The sequence below is a fragment of the Rousettus aegyptiacus genome, unplaced genomic scaffold (genome assembly GCF_014176215.1).
Source record: "Rousettus aegyptiacus isolate mRouAeg1 unplaced genomic scaffold, mRouAeg1.p scaffold_m13_p_3, whole genome shotgun sequence".
Lineage (NCBI taxonomy): Eukaryota > Metazoa > Chordata > Mammalia > Chiroptera > Pteropodidae > Rousettus > Rousettus aegyptiacus.
This window is the reverse complement of record NW_023416306.1, coordinates 101,469,366-101,487,614: the sequence shown is the minus strand read 5'-3', so window position 1 is coordinate 101,487,614 and position 18,249 is coordinate 101,469,366. Positions and strand designations below refer to the sequence as shown.

At 33.5% G+C, this 18,249-nt stretch overlaps 1 long non-coding RNA gene and 1 pseudogene across 4 annotated transcripts in view; both read right to left on the bottom strand.

The window, feature by feature from the left end:
• Positions 1-18,249, bottom strand: part of LOC107513527 — a 479,315-nt gene that overhangs the window by 15,425 nt on the left and 445,641 nt on the right. The gene's annotated exons all lie outside the window — the stretch shown is intronic.
• LOC118600878 lies at positions 8,441-8,559 on the bottom strand (annotated as a pseudogene).

Below are 18,249 nucleotides of genomic sequence, written 5' to 3'. Positions count from 1 at the left end.
TAAGTCCTTTACACAGTTTTGGAAATGACTGTTCTGAGTCATTTATGAAGGGCTATTTGATTAAATGCATTCACACATTTAAAAATGTTCAGAGCCATTTATTATGGGCTGAATTGTGTACCCTTAAAGATTCATATGTTAAAATCCTAACCTTCAGTAGCTCAGAATGAGACCAATATGGCAACAAGTGAGATAATTAGTGTGGGCCCTAATCCAATATGACTGATGTCCCTACAAGAGAAGGAAATCTGGATACAGACACAGACAGAGGGAAGACAACGTGAAGACACAGGGAGAGGATGCCACCTATCTAACAAGCCAAGGAGAGAATTCTAGAACAGATCTTTTCCTCTCAGCTTTCATGAGGAACCAACCCTTCTAGCACTTTGATCTCAGACTTCTAGCATCCCCAACGGGGAGACAATATTTCTGTTGTTAAGCCATCTAATCTGTGGTATTTTGTTATGGCACCCCTAGCAAACTAATACAATTGTAAGTTTTCTAAATAAAGAAAAGAAATTCAGGCAGAGATTCAAGCGCAAAAACAAAACTTAAAACAGCGCTATTCAGAATACCAAAAAGTGAAATTAACACATGTATTCAATAATAGAGGATTGGTTATGGAATTTCTGATCTAGACATATGAAGCTATTAAATATTTTAAAAGAATTTTTAATGACAGAGAAAAATGATTATGAAAAAATGTTAAGCGAAGAAACAGTTGATAACATTGTGATTGTATCTTCTATTTTCTTAAATATTTCGTTCTTAGAAATTTTATATTTTGATCCCCAGAATGTCAATATCTGAAATCCTTGGGAATAAATCTGTTGTTTATTGTTTCTACTGATTCACACATGATGGCTTGTTTTCTTGCATGCTTGAGGATCTTCGATTAAGTGCTCGTTTGTTTGATCTAAATTCGTGAGAATCTTGGATATCTCTGTGCAACTATATAACATGTTGTGTGCATTCAGTTCCTCTTATTAGAGCAGATTGTATTTCTTTCTTTCTACTGTTGAAGCCTAAGTTTCTTCCCAGTACCAACTCTGTCTTCTTTCCTTCATTAAATAAGCATTTAATTATTTAGAGTTTCTTTCCCATGTTAAGAGTCTATGTTTCAGGTCCCCTTCCCTGAAGTTAGCTCCTGATGGCAGGAGACCATCAACCTGAAACTACTTAAGCTTCTTTCTAGAGCCATTTGCTAATGCAAGAGCCTGGGGTTCACCTCTCCTTCCTTGATGCTTGTTCAAGACTTTGCTGATAGCATTCCTGATATTGACATTTACCTTCAGAAAAGCTTCTTAATTCTCATTTACTTGCTGCTTGTTCACTCCACTCCAGGTTCAGCAAACTGATATTTTCCCCCTACAGGGAGTGCCCTTAGTAATTCTCCATTTCCTGTGACCTCAGCAATGTATAGATAATTAAGTTCTATCAAGTATGTGGTTGTTTTGTAGCAGGAAGTTCATTTGGATCATTTTGGTTTATAATGCAGTACTTGGACTATGCATGTTTAATAAGCTCTTCCTCATACTTTACTTATGAACACCAAAGTATGAGAACCAGTGGTATAGACTAGACATAAGAAAGAATGGTATGTTCTAGTAATGGCTGAGCCCCAGATTGTGTAAGGGCATATATTAAACTGATAATGTTGATTAGATTCTGAGGTCTGAAGGACTTTAAGTATAATCCTAAATTGTTTGGAATTTTCCTGGCTATGAAAAGTAATGGAAGTGTTTTAAACAAAAATAATTATATTTAAAAATCTGTATGCTAGAAAGATAAATAAGTATTGTGAAATAAGCCTTAATGAAGATAGAGAACAGAGGCAGCGAGGTCAATTAGAACAATGTTTCTCAGCTTTGGCTGCATGTTACAATTACCTCGGGAACTCTAAAAAATACTAATGTGTGGGAACACCACTGAATCAATGATTCTATTGTGCTGCAGAGGTTGTGAACTACTGAGCTAAAAGGCTAAGTCTATGTGAGATTTGATGAAGAAAGTAGCAGTGAGAATCAAGAGGACAGGCAAACCGAGTTAGAATTGACAGGACTTGGTGATTTAATTATACATGAGAGATGCAGGAGAAAACAAAGATGATTCCAAAGTCATACACAAAAAGCTATTATTGAGATAGTTTTGTGCTTGGCCTATGTTTATCATTTCCTATGTCATGATTTCTTTATCTTGGGGAGAACTTTGTAATCCTTGCTCTGTCTTTATCTCTCTTTGTATCAATATTTCTATCTTTATCTCTATTTATACAGTAAGTTGTTCAAGTTCCAGGCACCTGAGATCTTCATCATATTCCTGACAAATTCTGAAATAGGAATACTTTTATCTTCATTATCTCAGCCACCATAGAGATTCTTATAAACATACATGGTCAGGTGCATATCTACTTTTAAGAGAATTTTTAAGCTTACAGAAAAGTTGCACAGAAAGTTCCATGCACCCCATCATCCCCATCCCCAGTTTCCTCTTAACATCTTGCATTGATGTGGTACATTTGTTAAAATTAATGAACCAATGTTGATACATTATTATTGACTAAAATCCATGCATTAGGATTTATTCTTTGTGTTGTACAGTTCTATGAGTTTTAAAAATGCATATCATGTATTCACCATTATAGTTTTATACAGAATAGTTTCACTGCCCTAAAAAAATGCTCTGTGCTTCACTTATTCATCTCTCTTTACCTTCTTCTGATGCTCTGACAACTATTGATATTTGGTTTGATATTAATTTCCTTCCATTGATGAATAATATTCCATCGTATGGGTGGATCAGTTTATTCATTTTGGCAAATATGAATTGCTATATACATACAGATTTTTATGTAGATATGCGTAGATACCTAGAGCACAATTGCTGGATCATATGCCTGGTAGGTCTGTTTAATTTTGTAAGAAACTACAAAATTGTCTTACAAAATGGCTGTATCATTCCGTACTTTCACCAGCAATGAATAAGAGTTCCGATTGTTCAACATCCTGGCCAGCTTTTGGTTTTGTCAATGTTTTGGATTTTAGTCATTCTAATAGGTGTGTAATGGTACCTCATTGTTTTAATTTATAATTCCCTAATGACATATGATGTTGAACATCTTTTTATATGCTTATTCTCTCTCTGCATGTCTTTTCTGGTGAGGTGTCTGCTCAGATCTTTTGCCCATTTAATTTAGTTTTTTATTTTCTTATTGTTGTTTTAAGCATTCTTTTTATATTTTAGATGCAAGTTATTTATCAGATATGTGTTTTGCAAAGAATTTTTTTTCTCAGTCTGTGGCTTGGCTTTTCATTCCCTTAGCAGTGTCTTTTGCAGAACAGAAGTTTTTAATTTTAATGAAGTCATGCTTTTGGTGTTGTATCTAAGAATTTATCACCAAATCCAAGGTCACCTATATTTTTTCTTGTTTCTTTTAGGAATTTTATAGTTTAGCATTTTACCTTTGTTTTTTTTTTTTTTTTTGAATCATTTTAAGTTAACTTTTGTAAAAGGTGCGAGGTCTGAGTCCAGATTCATTAAAAAAAAAAAAAAAGAGTATCTGGTTGTTCCGACATCATTTATGGAAAACAGCATCCTTTCTTTTTTATAATTTTTCAATTATAGTTGACATACAATATTGTATGTTTCATGTGTAAAACATTAACTTAATGATTAGACATTCATATAACTTACAAAGTGATCACCAAATGGCATTTTTTCTTGAATTGCCTTTGCTCCTTTGCTAAATATTTGTTGACCATATTTGTGTTGGCCTATTTCTGTGCTATTATATTAAATTGATCTATTTGTCTGTTCTTTCGTTGATAGTGTTTTAATCACTGTTCCTTTATAATAGGTCTTGAAGTCAGATAGTGCCAATCCTATGACTTTGTTCTTCAGTAATGAATTGGCTATTCTAGGTCTTTTTCCTTTCCATATAAACTTCAGAAAATGTTGTTATTAATTTACTGGATTTTTCATTGGAAAACTGACATCTTGACAATATTGAGTCTTCCTATGCATGAAGATGAAATCTCTCTCAATTTATTTAGATCTTTTTCATTTCTTTCAACAGCATTTTGTATTGATTCTCCTATAGAACTTACAGCATTTTTTTTTTTTTAGTATTACACCTGTTTTTTTTTTTTTTTGGAGTTAATAAAAATGGTTCATGTTTTTTATTTTAAATTCCAATAGTCATTGCTAACATATGAAAAAGCAATAAATTTTTGTATATTTTTTCTTTCCCAATTTGTATGCCTCTCATTTTCTCATTTTCTTTTCTTGTATAATTGCATTATTTTGGACTTCAGTAAGATGTTGAGTAAGAATGATTAGAGGGGATATCTTTGCCATGTTCCCCATTTTTTGGAAAAAAAGCAGCTAGTTTCTTACTTCTAAGTATAATGTTTCTGTAGTATATTATTATTCTTTATCAAGCTGAGGAAGTTATACTCTATACATATTTTTCAAAAATCTAGACTTTTATTGATTTTCTATATTGATTTACTGTCTTCAGTTTCACTGATTTATGCTCTAGTTATCATTATTTTCTTCTACTTGCTTTGGAGTGATTTTGCTCTTTTCTTCTAGTTTCCTTAAGTGGAAGGTTGATTACTGATTTATGACTTTTTCCTTCTCTTCTAATATATGTCCTCAGAACTATAAATTTTCCTCTAAGCATTGCTTTGTTTGCATTTCACAAATTTTGCCAAGTTGTATTTTGAATTTAATTTTTATTTACTTATTTTTAAATTAAGTTTGTTGAGATAACATTGCTTAATACAAATATGCAATTTTAAGGTGTACATTATAATTTGACATCTGTATATTCTATTGTGTGGTTACCACCCAAAGTCCAGTTTCCTTCAGCTACCATATATTTGATCCCCTTTACCCACAAATTTGATGATTTTTTTGTTATATTTCTTTAAAAAATGCTGATAGGATTTTGATAGGGATTGCATTAAATCTGTATAATGCTTTAGGTAATAAGGTCATTTTAACTATGTCGATTCTTCCAATCTAAGAAAACGGAATATCTTTCCATTTCCTTGTATATTCTTTGATTTCTTTTAATAGGGTCTTGTAGTTCTCATTATATAGGTCCTCACATGTTTCATTAAGTTTATTCCTAGGTATTTTATTCTTTTTGTTGCAATTGTGAAAGAAATTATTTTTTCAACTTCTTTTTCTGACGCTTCATTATTAAGAGTATAGGAACGCTATGGATTTTTGAACAGTAATTTTGTTCCAGAAACTTTACTGTATTTGCTTATTGTTTCTAGTAGCATTTTTGTGGAGTCTTTAGGGTTTTCTGTATAGAGAATTATGTCATCCACAAATAGGGACAGTTTGACATCCTCATTTCCTATTTGGATGCCTTTTATCTGGCTGGCTGCACTTGCTAGGACCTCCAATGTTATACTGAATAACAGAGGTGATAGTGGACAGCCTTGCCTTGTTCCTGATCTTAGAGGGAAAGTTTTTAGTTTTTGACCATTAAGTATAATATTGGCTGAGGGTTTGTCATATATGGCTTTTATCATGTTAACGTACTTTCCTTCTATACCGATTTTATTAAGTGTTTTGATCATAAATGGGTGCTGAATCTTGTCGAAAGCTTTTTCTGCATCTAGTGATATGGTCATGATTCTTGTTTTTTACTTTGTTTATGCAGTGTATCACATAATCAATTTGCACATATTGAACCATCCCTGTGCCCCTGGGATGAAGCCCACTTGATAATGGTGTATGATCTTTTTAATATGTTGCTGTATTTGGTTCACTAGTATCTTATTTAGGATTTTTGCATGTGTGTTCATGAGTGATATTGGTCTGTAGTTTCCTGTTATCTTTACCAGGTTTTGGTATTAGAGTAATATTAGTCTCATAAAATGAGTTGGGAAGTTTTGCCTTCTCTTTGATATTTTGGAAGAAGTTAAGGAGAACAGATATTAAATGTTCTTTGAATGTTTGTTAGAATTCTCTGGTGAAGCCATCTAGTCCTGGACTTTTACTTTTTGGTAGGGTTTTGATGATTGTTTTGATTTCCATACTGCTAATCAGTCTATTTAGATTTTCCAATTCTTCTTGATTCAGTCTAGGAAGGTTGTGTTTTTTAAGTACTGGTCCATTTCTTCTAGGTTATTAAATTTGGTGTTATGAACTTTTTCACAGTGTTCTTATATGATCCTTTGATTTCTGCAGTGTCTGTTGTAATTTCCCCTATTACATCCCTGATTTTATTTGTGTCCTTTCTCTTTTTTTTCTAAGTGAACCTAGCCAGGAGTTTGTCAATTTTATTAACCTTTAAAGAATCACCTCTTTGTTGCATTTATTTTTTCAATTTTTTTTTCAATTTCATTTATTTCGCTCTAATTTTAATTCTTTTTTTCCTTCCGCTGACTTTAGGTCTCATTTGTTCTTCCTTTTCTAGTTATTTTTTTTAAGATGACGCGTTAGGTTATTTGGCTCATTTTTGTTTTTGGAGATAGGCCTGTAATGATATGAACTTTCCTCTTGTGACCGCTTTTGCTGTGTCCCCAAAGTTTTGATATGTTGTACTATCATTGTCATTCGTTTCTATGTATCTCTTGATCTCTCTTTTTGTTTCTTCTCTGACCTAGTTATTCTTCAGTAGTATGTTGTTTTACCTCCATATATTTGTGGTTCTTCCTGATTTTGCAGCTGATTTCTAGTGTCAAAACATTAAGATCAGATAATACGGTTGGTATGATTTCAACCCTCTTATATTTGTTGAGGCTCTCTCTGTGCCCCAATATGTGGTCAATCCTTTAGAATGTTCCATGTGCACTAGAGAAGAATGTATAAGCAGCTGTTTTGGGATGGAAGGCTCTGTAAATGTCAATTATGTCCAGTTGGTCTAATACATCATTTAAGCATGTTATTTCCTTATTGATTTTCTGTTTGGATGATCTGTCCATATCTGACAGTGGGGTATTTAGGTCCCCTACTACGACAGTGTTTTGGTCTGTTTCTCCCTTTAGTTCTGTTAGTAATTGCTTTACATATTTCAGGGCTCCCTAGATATTAATGTGTTATGTCTTCTTGGTGCATGATTCCCTTTACCATTATGAAATGCTCCTCAGTATCTTTCTTTACCTTTTTTTATTTGGAAGCCTATTTCGTCCAATATTAGTACCACTGCTCCCGCTTTTCTCTGAATGCCATTTGCTTGAAATATCATTTTACACCCTTTCACCTTGAGTCTATATTTGTTTTTGGAGCTGAGATGTGTCTCCTGGAGGCAGCATATGGTTGGATTTTATTTCTTGATCCAGTCTTCAACTCTGTGCCTTTTTATTGGTGAGGTCCATCCATTTACATTTATGGTGATTATTGAAATACAAGATCTTCTTATAGCCTTTTTATCTTTTGCTTTCTGGTAGCTCAGTGTTTCCATTGCTTCCTTATCCTTGTGCTTCTGCTTTCTTTATTTTGGCTGGCTTCTGTGGGTTTTCCCTCTGGTTCTTCTTGTTTTATGTTATATACTTCTGTTCTGAATCTTCTATGTGTGGTTACCATTATGAATATGCAAAGGATAATACACACACACACACACACACACGTATGTCATCCATTTTGCGTGTGCCTTATTTGCATTCCCCTTTGCAAATTTGGATCTTTGAATCCTTCCCTTTTCAGTCACTGTTATCTCAATTTGTCCCTATATATGATGAACATTCATTACTATCTTGCTATAGCAATTCTCTTATAAGCTTATAATGCTTTGTTCTTAGTAAGGGTTGCACTCCTCTGCTTCTATTTGCCTGATAGTCACTTTACTCCTAATTATTTATTTATTTTTTTATCATTTTCTTTTAGGTGAGCTGACCCCTTTAAGTATTTCCTGTAGTGCAAGCCTCGCAGTGAAGAATTCCCTCAATTTTTGTATATCTGGAAAAGTCTCAATTTCTCCTTCATATCTAAAGGAGAGCTTAGCTGTATACATTATTCTAGGCTGGTAGTTTCTTTTACTTAATAGTTTAAATATCTGATTCCATTTCTTTCTGGCTTGTAAGATTTGCACTGAAAAGACCAAGGGTAATCTACTGGGTTTTCTTTTATAAGTTACCATTTTCTTCTCTCTGGCTGCCCTAAGAATTCTCTTTGTTGTTGATTTTTGATAATTTTAATAGAATGTGTCTTGGTGAACGCCTTTTTGGGTTTAGATAATTGGGTGTTCTGATGACTTTTTGAATTCCAAGCTCCAGCTCATTCCTTAGATTTGGGAAATTCTTGTCCACTATTTATCTGAAAAAGCTTTCTAGTCCCTGCTCCTTTTCCTCGCCTTCAGTAATGCCCATTTATTCTTATGTTTCCTCTTCTGATGGTATCAGCTAGTTCTTGAATTTCTCTTTCATTATTTTTCATTCTTCGGTTTCTCTCTTCTTCCTTCTAATTTTTTTGTTTTACACACTGACAGCACGTGGTATTCCTAGATGGTCTCCCATGCAAGTACTAACCAGGTCCGACCCTGCTTAGCTTCCAAGATCAGATGAGATAGGTCGTGTTCGAGGTGGCATGGCCGTAGACTCCTTCTGATTTATTTCTAGATTTCTTTCTTCAATATCACTGATCCTTTCCTCCTTTGGTCGACTCTATTTCCCAAGCTTGCTATTTTATTTTTCAATTCTTGCAGTATTTTTTTTTTTTTAATCTCCAGAAGATCTATTCTGTTCTTTTTGAGGGTTTCAGTCTCTTTGCTCTGCTCATTTAGTTGTTTTTTCAATTCAGTTGTTGAAATGACTCATTTCTGAACTCACTGATTTTTTTCAGAAGTACCATTCTGAATTCTCTGTCATTTAAGTTGCATATTTCTATGTCTGGAAGCTTATTTTCTGGAGATTTTTCTCTTTCTTTCTGAGATGTCTTGTTACCTTGGTTGTTCATAGTGTTTAATGGACTATTTCTCCGCCCGGGCATTAGTGGAAGTGTATTTTGCTTTCCTTCCAGAAAGAAGATTTATTATATAAAGGTCTCTCTTTAGCCTGCTGAAAAGAAGGTGCTTTTCTTTTGGTTTCTAGCAGATGATGTCTAAGCCTCTTGGATCTCTGCTTTATATAAAGTCTAATAATGCCTTTTTATTTTCTTTTAGGTAGTTAATCATGTTCGCTACACTCGGTTTCAGTCCCTATCAGTTAGCAACAGTTTTGGTAGCGTTTGCTCTGATTCCCCTGGGGCTCCATGGTGTTTGGTCTTGGAAGGTATGGGGGATAGGCCTTCTGGGTTGGGAGTTGGAGGCTGTGGCTCAGCCTTGGTTTTGCAACTGCAGCCGGTAAAAATCACCTGTTTTTCTGCCGTCTTGCTTCTCTGCTTTCTGCTCCGATGACTGAGCCCTGCCACCATATCCGTGGAACTCACAACTCTCCCAGATAGGGCTGTTTGGGGAACTTACCACACCTTCCCCTCTCCCCCTCCTCCTACAGGGAGCTCCGGAGGCTGTGAGTGGTATCTTCTTTCTCTCCCAGTCCACTGCCGACACCCGACACCCGACACCCGGGATTCTGACCTGTGGTAGCTCTTATGCGCAGATCCCACACTCAGACATGTTGGTTTGCAGTTTGGGTGTTTTTTGTGGAGTTTTAGATATTCATCTTATTATTGTTTCAAGGGCAGAGATCTGGGGACGTCTCTCACTCTGCCATGTTTCTCTAAACTTACTAAATTTAATTTTTAAACTTAATTTTAGTATACTCATATATGTTGAGAAAAGTAGTCTTTAATTATTTTTCTCTTTTTAGAGTTTATTCAGTTTTTCTGTGTGTTGAACAACAACAATAAAACCCTTATTTTATTTAATTCTATGAGCTTAAAGTATTCCAATAATTTAATTAGTTTCTTTAAATGTATACTTTATTTCTGATTTTTTATTTCAGGTAGACCTCATTTTTTATTGAGATATTAGAGATAGACTTTTCTCCTTGTGATGGAGACTAGGATTATTAGAACCGATGTAGCCAGGCCATTTTGACTTGGAATTCTTCGAATCTTCTCTGATTGGCTCGAAATGGTTAGTCTAAGCTTGTCTTTGGAGTAGAGCCTGCTCAGTCCAAGATGTGCCATTTCTGAGAATTCCTTCAACCTATGATACTGAATCCTGCCACTGGTACAACTCATGATCTATTCTCTTGGCTTGATTAGGACCTACTATTTCTTTCTGGTTGAACCAAGTCTCACCTCAGCCTTGCAACTGTTATAGACCATTTCAATTCTGTGTCACATTCTCCATTTAGCTCCTGGTCTATAATTTCCACACCATAGCTTATGTTGTGGGGTTATTTTGAATCTTACCACACAGGCCCACTTGTAGGTAGCTAAATATAAATACAACCATCTTCTTTCTTTCCCATCAAAAAGTTAGGGGAAATCTTGACTACTTTTCATGTTATGTAGCCGCTGAAAAATCTTTTTTATTTCCATGCAGTTCTACCAAGTTTTTATCTTTATTGTGGATATTTCCATATTGGTATAAGGACAGCTTTTAATTCCATTTCTTTCCAAATAGGATGTTGAGTACAAACTCCGGAGAGGTTGATAACATCCATAGAACCTATATTTCAGTATTCTGTGTGCTGATATTATAGACGGTATAATTTAAAAAAAAATTTAATATGCTTTTCTCAGTTCATCTACTACTTGAATTCTTGCCCAAAATGACAAGACAACACATACTGACACCTCCTGTGTCTTGCTTTGTCTTCCTTCTTCACATTATAATCTACTTTTGCCAGAAAGGACAGATTTATTCATAGTCCCATTGTTCCTTAAATTAAACTATGGCCAAACTGGCAGGCCTGTCCCTTGAAAAGTCAAGAGATTAAATAGAAAAATTAAAAGTAAAAAGATCTTCACTTTTTTAAAATCATGATTTAAAAACTACTTTAAAACTGGAAAATAATTTTCAAACATGTTTTGCAATTTAAAATTTTATTTTAGATTTCATAGTTGAAAACTATTCTTTCTCTGTGTTTCTGTTATAGTTCTTAAGAGTAGAGCACAGTGAATTAGTACAGGCATAGTTTGCAGGCTTAGGTTTGAATTCCACTATTTAGGTAATTTTGGGTAGCTGCTTAACCTCACAAGGATCCATGTATCTCATATATAAAATAGGAATAATAATAGAATCTACTTCTTGGAGTATTTATAGGAATTAATTGATATACGTAAAGCACCAAGCAAGTACCTATTCTTAACTACTACATTAGTTCTACTTATGGCAAAAATTGTAACAGTTTTTCAGAGAAAATCTATAAAGTCTATTTAAAAAAATTTCTCTCTCAACTTAGAGTTGGAAGAAATCTACAGAAAATTGAATGAAAAATTATTAGACTTATAGCTACAAATCCAGTGGAAGAGAAGTCTTACCATTAGGTGGTTTATTTATGTAATGTAGTCTTCACACGGCCCATTTTACCTGTATGTTAAGGTAATGTCTTTAGATACCAGATCATGTTTTTGTATTTAGCTTCCTAAAGCAGGAACCTAGCCCAGCTGGCATTCTGGGACTCCTTCCATCTTTGGTTTGACTTGATGATTCAGTGAAGTACATGCTGTTCTTGCATCAGAAGTAGCAGTGTTAATTCCTTTATGCCAAATACTTTCACAGGAGCTCAGGCTGAGTTCCCTGGATGATTGCTTATTGCAGAGTCACTGAAGCAGCTGGTGGAAAAGTCCATGTCAATCCTTTGGAGACCTGTGCCTTTGGAAAACATTCTGTGTTTTTCCACAATTCAGGGAAGCAAGTGAAGTGATACAAAACTACCAGGGGATCTCCATTTATTCTTCACCTGCTTATAGGAACTCCATGGATAGCTCTTTAGCATACTAGACTTAGGTTGATCATATAATTTTTTAATCCAAGGAACACTTTTGAGATTAAAAGGGACATAGTTAATAATTAAGTTGGGACAATAGAAGTAAAATGGGACTATCCCGAGTAAATTGGGTTGTATATTTACTCTACCACACTCTACAGTCTTGACCATTATTCTTTTTTAGTTAAATTCGAAAACTGAATACCCTGTTTCTCTGTCTGCTGTATACTGTGGAACAATGTCTTAGAACAGCCTATACATAGTATTCTGTTTTCCTGCTACACAGCATTACTTTTGCTATTGCAAGAGAGTATAAATATTTCTCCTTGGTGCTCATCAGCTAGTCCAAAACTTGCCTCATTTCAAAGATAATGCTGTGGACATCTTTTAATAGCATTCTAATCATTTATTCATTACACAAGTGTCTGTTGAGCGCTTATTTTGAAGCAAGAGTTGTTCTAAATGAAGGGAAATAATAATTCACATGATAATGTGCCTACTTATGGAGCTTATGTTCTAGTGGGTAGACACAATATACAATAAATAATAAGATACATATTTTAGCTAGTGAAAGTGACAATAAAGAAAAGAAAACAGGGATGATGCCTAGGAAACCACTTTAGATAGGCTGGACTCTAAAAACCTTCGAGACCTGAAGGATAAGGAGCTAGATATACGGGTGTAATCATCTAGAGGGAAGAGTGTTGCAGGAAGGAGAAACGGTGTGAACACACTCTAGTAGGAATGATATTAATGTACCACAGAAATAAGAAGTGTGTCAATGTGAAAAGAATGAGTAAAAGAGTGCTGAGGAGTTAGATAATTTATGGCTATGTAGGCAGGCCTTAATACTGAATCTGAGGGTTTTAAATCTAATTGCAATAGAAAGTTGTTCAACAGTTTTAAGCATGCGAGCGGCATAATCTGATTTGTATCCTTGAAAAAGATCCCTCTGGTTTTCAGGAAGAGACAACATTATGGAACAAGAGTTCAGGATAAACATATAGAATACTCTTGTAGTAAGCCCAGTAGGAGCTGTTGGAAGTTTAAACTAGGGTGGTGGTAGTGGAGATGGTAAGAAGGATTTCAGATGTAATGCCTACAGGAAATGCTGCCGATTAGATACAAGTGGTAAGGAAAGGAAGAAAAGGTGAATTCTACATTTTTAGTTTGAGTGAGTAGGGTGCCAATTAGCTAAGATGTGGAAAGTGTGCATGTGTGTGTTTGCGTGTGTATGTGTGTGCATATGTGTGCATGCTAGAAGGAAGTCTAGGTCCACTATATTTCCATTTCTACATCTATCGCTATAGTCTTAGAGGAGTTCTACCCATTCTACAATCTGTTATAAGACTTACTATATGTGTAAAAAAGAAGAAAGTACTTACTCACGTGTCTTATCTTCTTAAGCGTCTTTGCCTTCTTCCTGTTTCAAAGATTTGTAATTTCTCCATTTTTTACAATTGTATCACAGTCTTTGTGATTTAAACAAAATATTGTCACCTAAGTGCAAATCTCGATTCTCTCTCCCTATTTCGATCTCTCTCATACACACAATCCTTTCAGATTTTTATTTTTTTCATTAATGAATGTTGACGATTATTTCCTTAGGTCATCTCTTAGGTTTACTAGTTCTAGAGTTTAATTACAACCATTTAAATTGAAGATATCTCAGCTCTCTAATTCAATAGTCTAAAAACAATCTTACATCCAATCTTTAGAAAAAACTTATTTTATATACAATCATTAACATAATCTCTATCAGTTATTGTTTTCAAATACTTCTTCAGCACTTTCTTGCTTATGTTCAGTGCTTTCCAAAGAACTCTTCAACCTTACTCTGGTAAAGACTACTGACTGCCCATCTTATATTCATTCTCTTTTTCTTTACCACATAACTCTGATTTGTTGGGAGTGGTGATGTGACTAGTGGAAAACTATAAGAGCAGCTTCCCTTATAGTTAGGGTCACAGTATGGTTCAAAAAAAATCTAACTGGAAGTTATAGGGTGAGTTTTTCATAAAAGGTCCTCAAAAGGAAATGGGAAAATGGTACAGTCACCATTTTTTCCTCTCTTTCTTTTGGCCTGGAATATAGTTCCAAAACCTGTTGGCTGAAGATATATTGCGATTATGAGTTCTAGAGTTTTACACTATGAATCATGGAGCAGAAAGAAGGAACCTGGGACACTGATGACATTTTGGAGTTTCTGATTCACAGCTGTCAGCACTGAAGCTGTTTCTAGCTGATGCACGTGCCTTCAAGATCATCTGTCAACTGATGATCCACTCCTGTTCTTTTCATAACTAATTCATTTTTATTCTTCTATATGGAAATTTCATCAGGCAAACAAAAGTTTTTTCATTCTCTGAGCATTTTATGCATGTGTCTGCCCCTGAGCCTTGGTACATGCCATTGTTTTCTGCCACTATGTCTCCATCACTAGATGGAGAGATCATGAGGGCAGGAACAGTGTTTCTTTTGTATATCAACCAAGTTCTAGGCATAGTGCCTTGCACACAGAAGGCCTTCAATATTTGTCAAATTATATTTAATTCCCCTCTGGTGAGCTAATTTAGTCTCTCTCTTTTCCATTAAATAGTTCTTAATTACTTTGAAACCTGGTTTAAAGCTAATTTTCTCTGGAAATTTTTTCATGCTTAATCCCATCTGACTATGATTACATTTCCACTTGGCATTTTCTTGGTATTTATGTAACTCTGATTAATAAAAGTGTCTATTTGAGTCTTCCTGATGTGTGTTCTAGTCTTCCAATATATATTAAAATGCTCTGTGGGCAAGAATCCCACTCTACACTCTTCTTTGGATTCTTGCCATACGAAATACCTTATATAGTAAGATACTAATAAATATTGTTGATGAAAACCTGGCAATTCACTTGGGCCAATCTTCTACCTGATATTATAATTCCACCTCTCCAAAGGAATAGCTTCCTATAAGAATTAATTAGATAACCATATTTTAAATTTAAAAATAAACAGCTCAATAAATTCGACAGTCTATGATTGGGAATAACTAAGTAGTTTCATTCTAAGTGTCATATTTATGGCATAGTTGTTGGTTATAATGAGATCAATGTATATGTATACACTACATAAATATTTAATATTCTTTTATATTTTAATTATAAAATTCCCAAGGATATATCACCTACACTGATGACAGCTATATTAATGAAATGTATATTCTTTGCATGAAGACTAAAGTAACTGAATAGAGTCATGTGCTTGATATTAAGGAATAAATGAATTAGGAAAAAATTAAAGGATGAATAAGGGCCAGCTAAAAAGCACATATCATTCATTTTGTTCAGTGTGGACACAAATACAGTATAATCTGCAATACTCTATTCATAGACAATTGATTATTAACTTATTCTAACTTTATGAAGTTACTTGAACTAAGAACAGCTATAGACTTCAGTACATTATAGTATGTATCTAGTTCATTGGTTTGAATATTTTTTAATGAAAAGATGTAGTATAATGTAAAATAAAAAATACTGAAGGAACAAAGCATAATTTTTCACTTAACAAAAACTTAAAGGCTCAAGAGGTGAAAATTAAAGATTATTTCCCAGAACAGTGCTTTATTACCAAAATAAACTTGAGACCTCCACTTAACTGCAAAGAAAAGTCAACAAAGACATTGGATAGTCATTAATCATCATCAATAAATAGAACTTTTTAGTTTCTGATTGACATTGTTGGCATAAATTTTGTTCTTAGAAATACGTCTCATATTTCTATCATACACCTACATAACTTAATGCCTGACACTCTAAGATTTAATATCTGAAAACAGAAATCGTAGAAAAATTTCTAAATCTAAAGAGAGACCAAAATAGCCATGAGAAAGTTTTGTGGATGTTCTTCTACTTTGAATATAAAAATGTTGTTCTTTTGCCTATTAAGAGGTTTCTAGCTATTTGAAACATTTGGTAATTTTTAACTGACTAAAGTTACATATAGTTGGTTTCAAAGTTTGTTTTAACAAATTATGTCTGTCTTGGTCTCAACAGTTCTTGTTATAGATTTCCCTGGTAAATATAAGGCCATGCTGCTTACTTACTCAAATTAAACACACAGAAATTTGGAACTTCATATTTTTTACATATAATTTCTAATGAATGATATGAATTGATTAGTACTCTTTCATAAAACTAACAATAATGCCTATTCTTCTTGTGTTTATTTTCATATTTTTACTTTCAAAAGATTCTATACTTTATAGGCTTACCAGAAAAGAAAAAGGCAATTCTTAGAATTTTACTTTTTTCTGTCCTAAAATACCTAATCTTTTTATTTATAGTAGTAATGCAACATTCAAATATAGCATGTCGGATATTGTTTTCATTTTGATTTTTATTCTTATTCATCTCATTTCTCATTAGAAGGCACAAAAGATATAGTCTGTGTGGCAATTTCTAGTTGTAATGTATTGATCTGAAAAAATGATCAACATTGCTGTCAGTGACAAGAAATAGTATGTTCTATTAAGATACTATATATTGGCAATTAATGTATTACAAGTGTCAGTTTTATTTAGTTTGATGAATATTTATTGAATACCAAATATGTGTTTAGTTGGTGAAAAGTTAAATAAAACATTTATTTTGCCTTCAGAAACTTATAGTTTACCCAGTGACACAGATCTCCCCATAAGTGTTTACCAGCCCTGGAGATCATAAATCTTTGGTATGAAATATTAAGATGTGATATAAAATCTAAAGAGCGTTGAGTTCTAACTTGGCTTAGCTATCAGTTTTTTTTTGTTGTTGTTATTCATGGAGTAACCCTCAATTTTCTTCTATGTGATAAAAATAACATTTGTTTTCAACAATCTTAAAAAGTTAATTAAGATGTATGAATTTTTTCTTTTGCCATTCAACGTACTCCATATTTAAGTATGGAATTCAAAATAATCCTAAAATTCATATGGAACCACGAAAGACCCCAAATAGCCAAAGGAATCTTGAGAAAGAAGAACAAAATTGGTATTAAATTAAAGTCTAAAGGAAACCATCAATAAAATGAAAAGATAACCTACCAAATGGGAGAAGATATTCATCAATGATACATTCCATAGGGGTTAATATCCAAAATACATAAGGAATTCATACAACTGAACACCAAAAAACCCAAACAATATTATTTAGAAATGGGTAGCGTACCTGAATAGATATTTCTCCTAACAGGAGATACAGATGGCCAATAGACATATGAAAAGATGCTTGACATCATTAATCATCAGAGAAATGCATATTAAAACCACAATGAGATATGACCTCACACCTGTCAAAATGGCTATCACCAATAAATCAACAAACAAGTGTTGGCAAGAATGTGAAGAAAAGAAAACCCTCGTGCACTGTTGGTCAGATTATGAACTGGTGCAGCCGCTATGGGAAACAGGGTCCTCACAAAATTAAAAAGAAAACTACCTTAAGACTCAATAATTATACTTCTGGGTATTTTTCTGAAGAAATCCAAAATACTAATTTGAAAAGGTATATGCTCCCCTATGTTCACTGCAGTGATGTCTACAATAGCCAAGATACGAAAGCAATCTAAATGTCCATCAATAGACAATTGTATAAAGAAGTGGTACATATATACAATGGAATATTATTCAGCCATAAAACAAATGAAGTCTTGTCATTTGTGAGAACATGGATGGACCTAGAGGGTATTATGCTAAGTAAGAGAAAGACAAATACCATATGATTTCACTTATATGTGGAATCTAAAAAACAAAATAAAGGAATAAACAAAACAGAAATAGTCTGATAGATACAGAGAATAAACTGATAGTTGCTGTTTGGGAGGAGGTTTGGGGGACTGGGTGAAAACAGTGAATGAATTAAGTACAAATTGCCAGTTATAAAAAGTCACATGTATGTAAAGTACAGCGTAGGGAATATAGTCAATAATATTGTATTAACTACTGAGTTCATTGAAGATGTTATTGATAAATAAATTATTCATATAATTATGTATGCAAGTCATTATTACACACCTTATGTTACTATTTTAATACAGGCAAGTAATATATGCATTAATAATGCAAATTATTGTATCCACAATAGAAGGGTAAAATACTATCTAACATTTAACAGAAATTATTTTCACTGAATCAAGTTAGTAGGGAAAACCTCACTAAAATGTTGACAAAATGCTTTAAGCTTCTAAAAAATAAAATCAAATAATTGTGTTATTATTTATGTAAATGAGGCATGATAGAAAAACTCAGGAGATGGAAAAAAAGAGAGAATGCAACTTTATCAACCAAAATATATGCCAATGATATATTCCTTTTTAATGAATCACATGGGCTTTTACTGAGTGAAAATTTACTATTCAGTAAAAATAAATAGCTGCTATTGCAACAT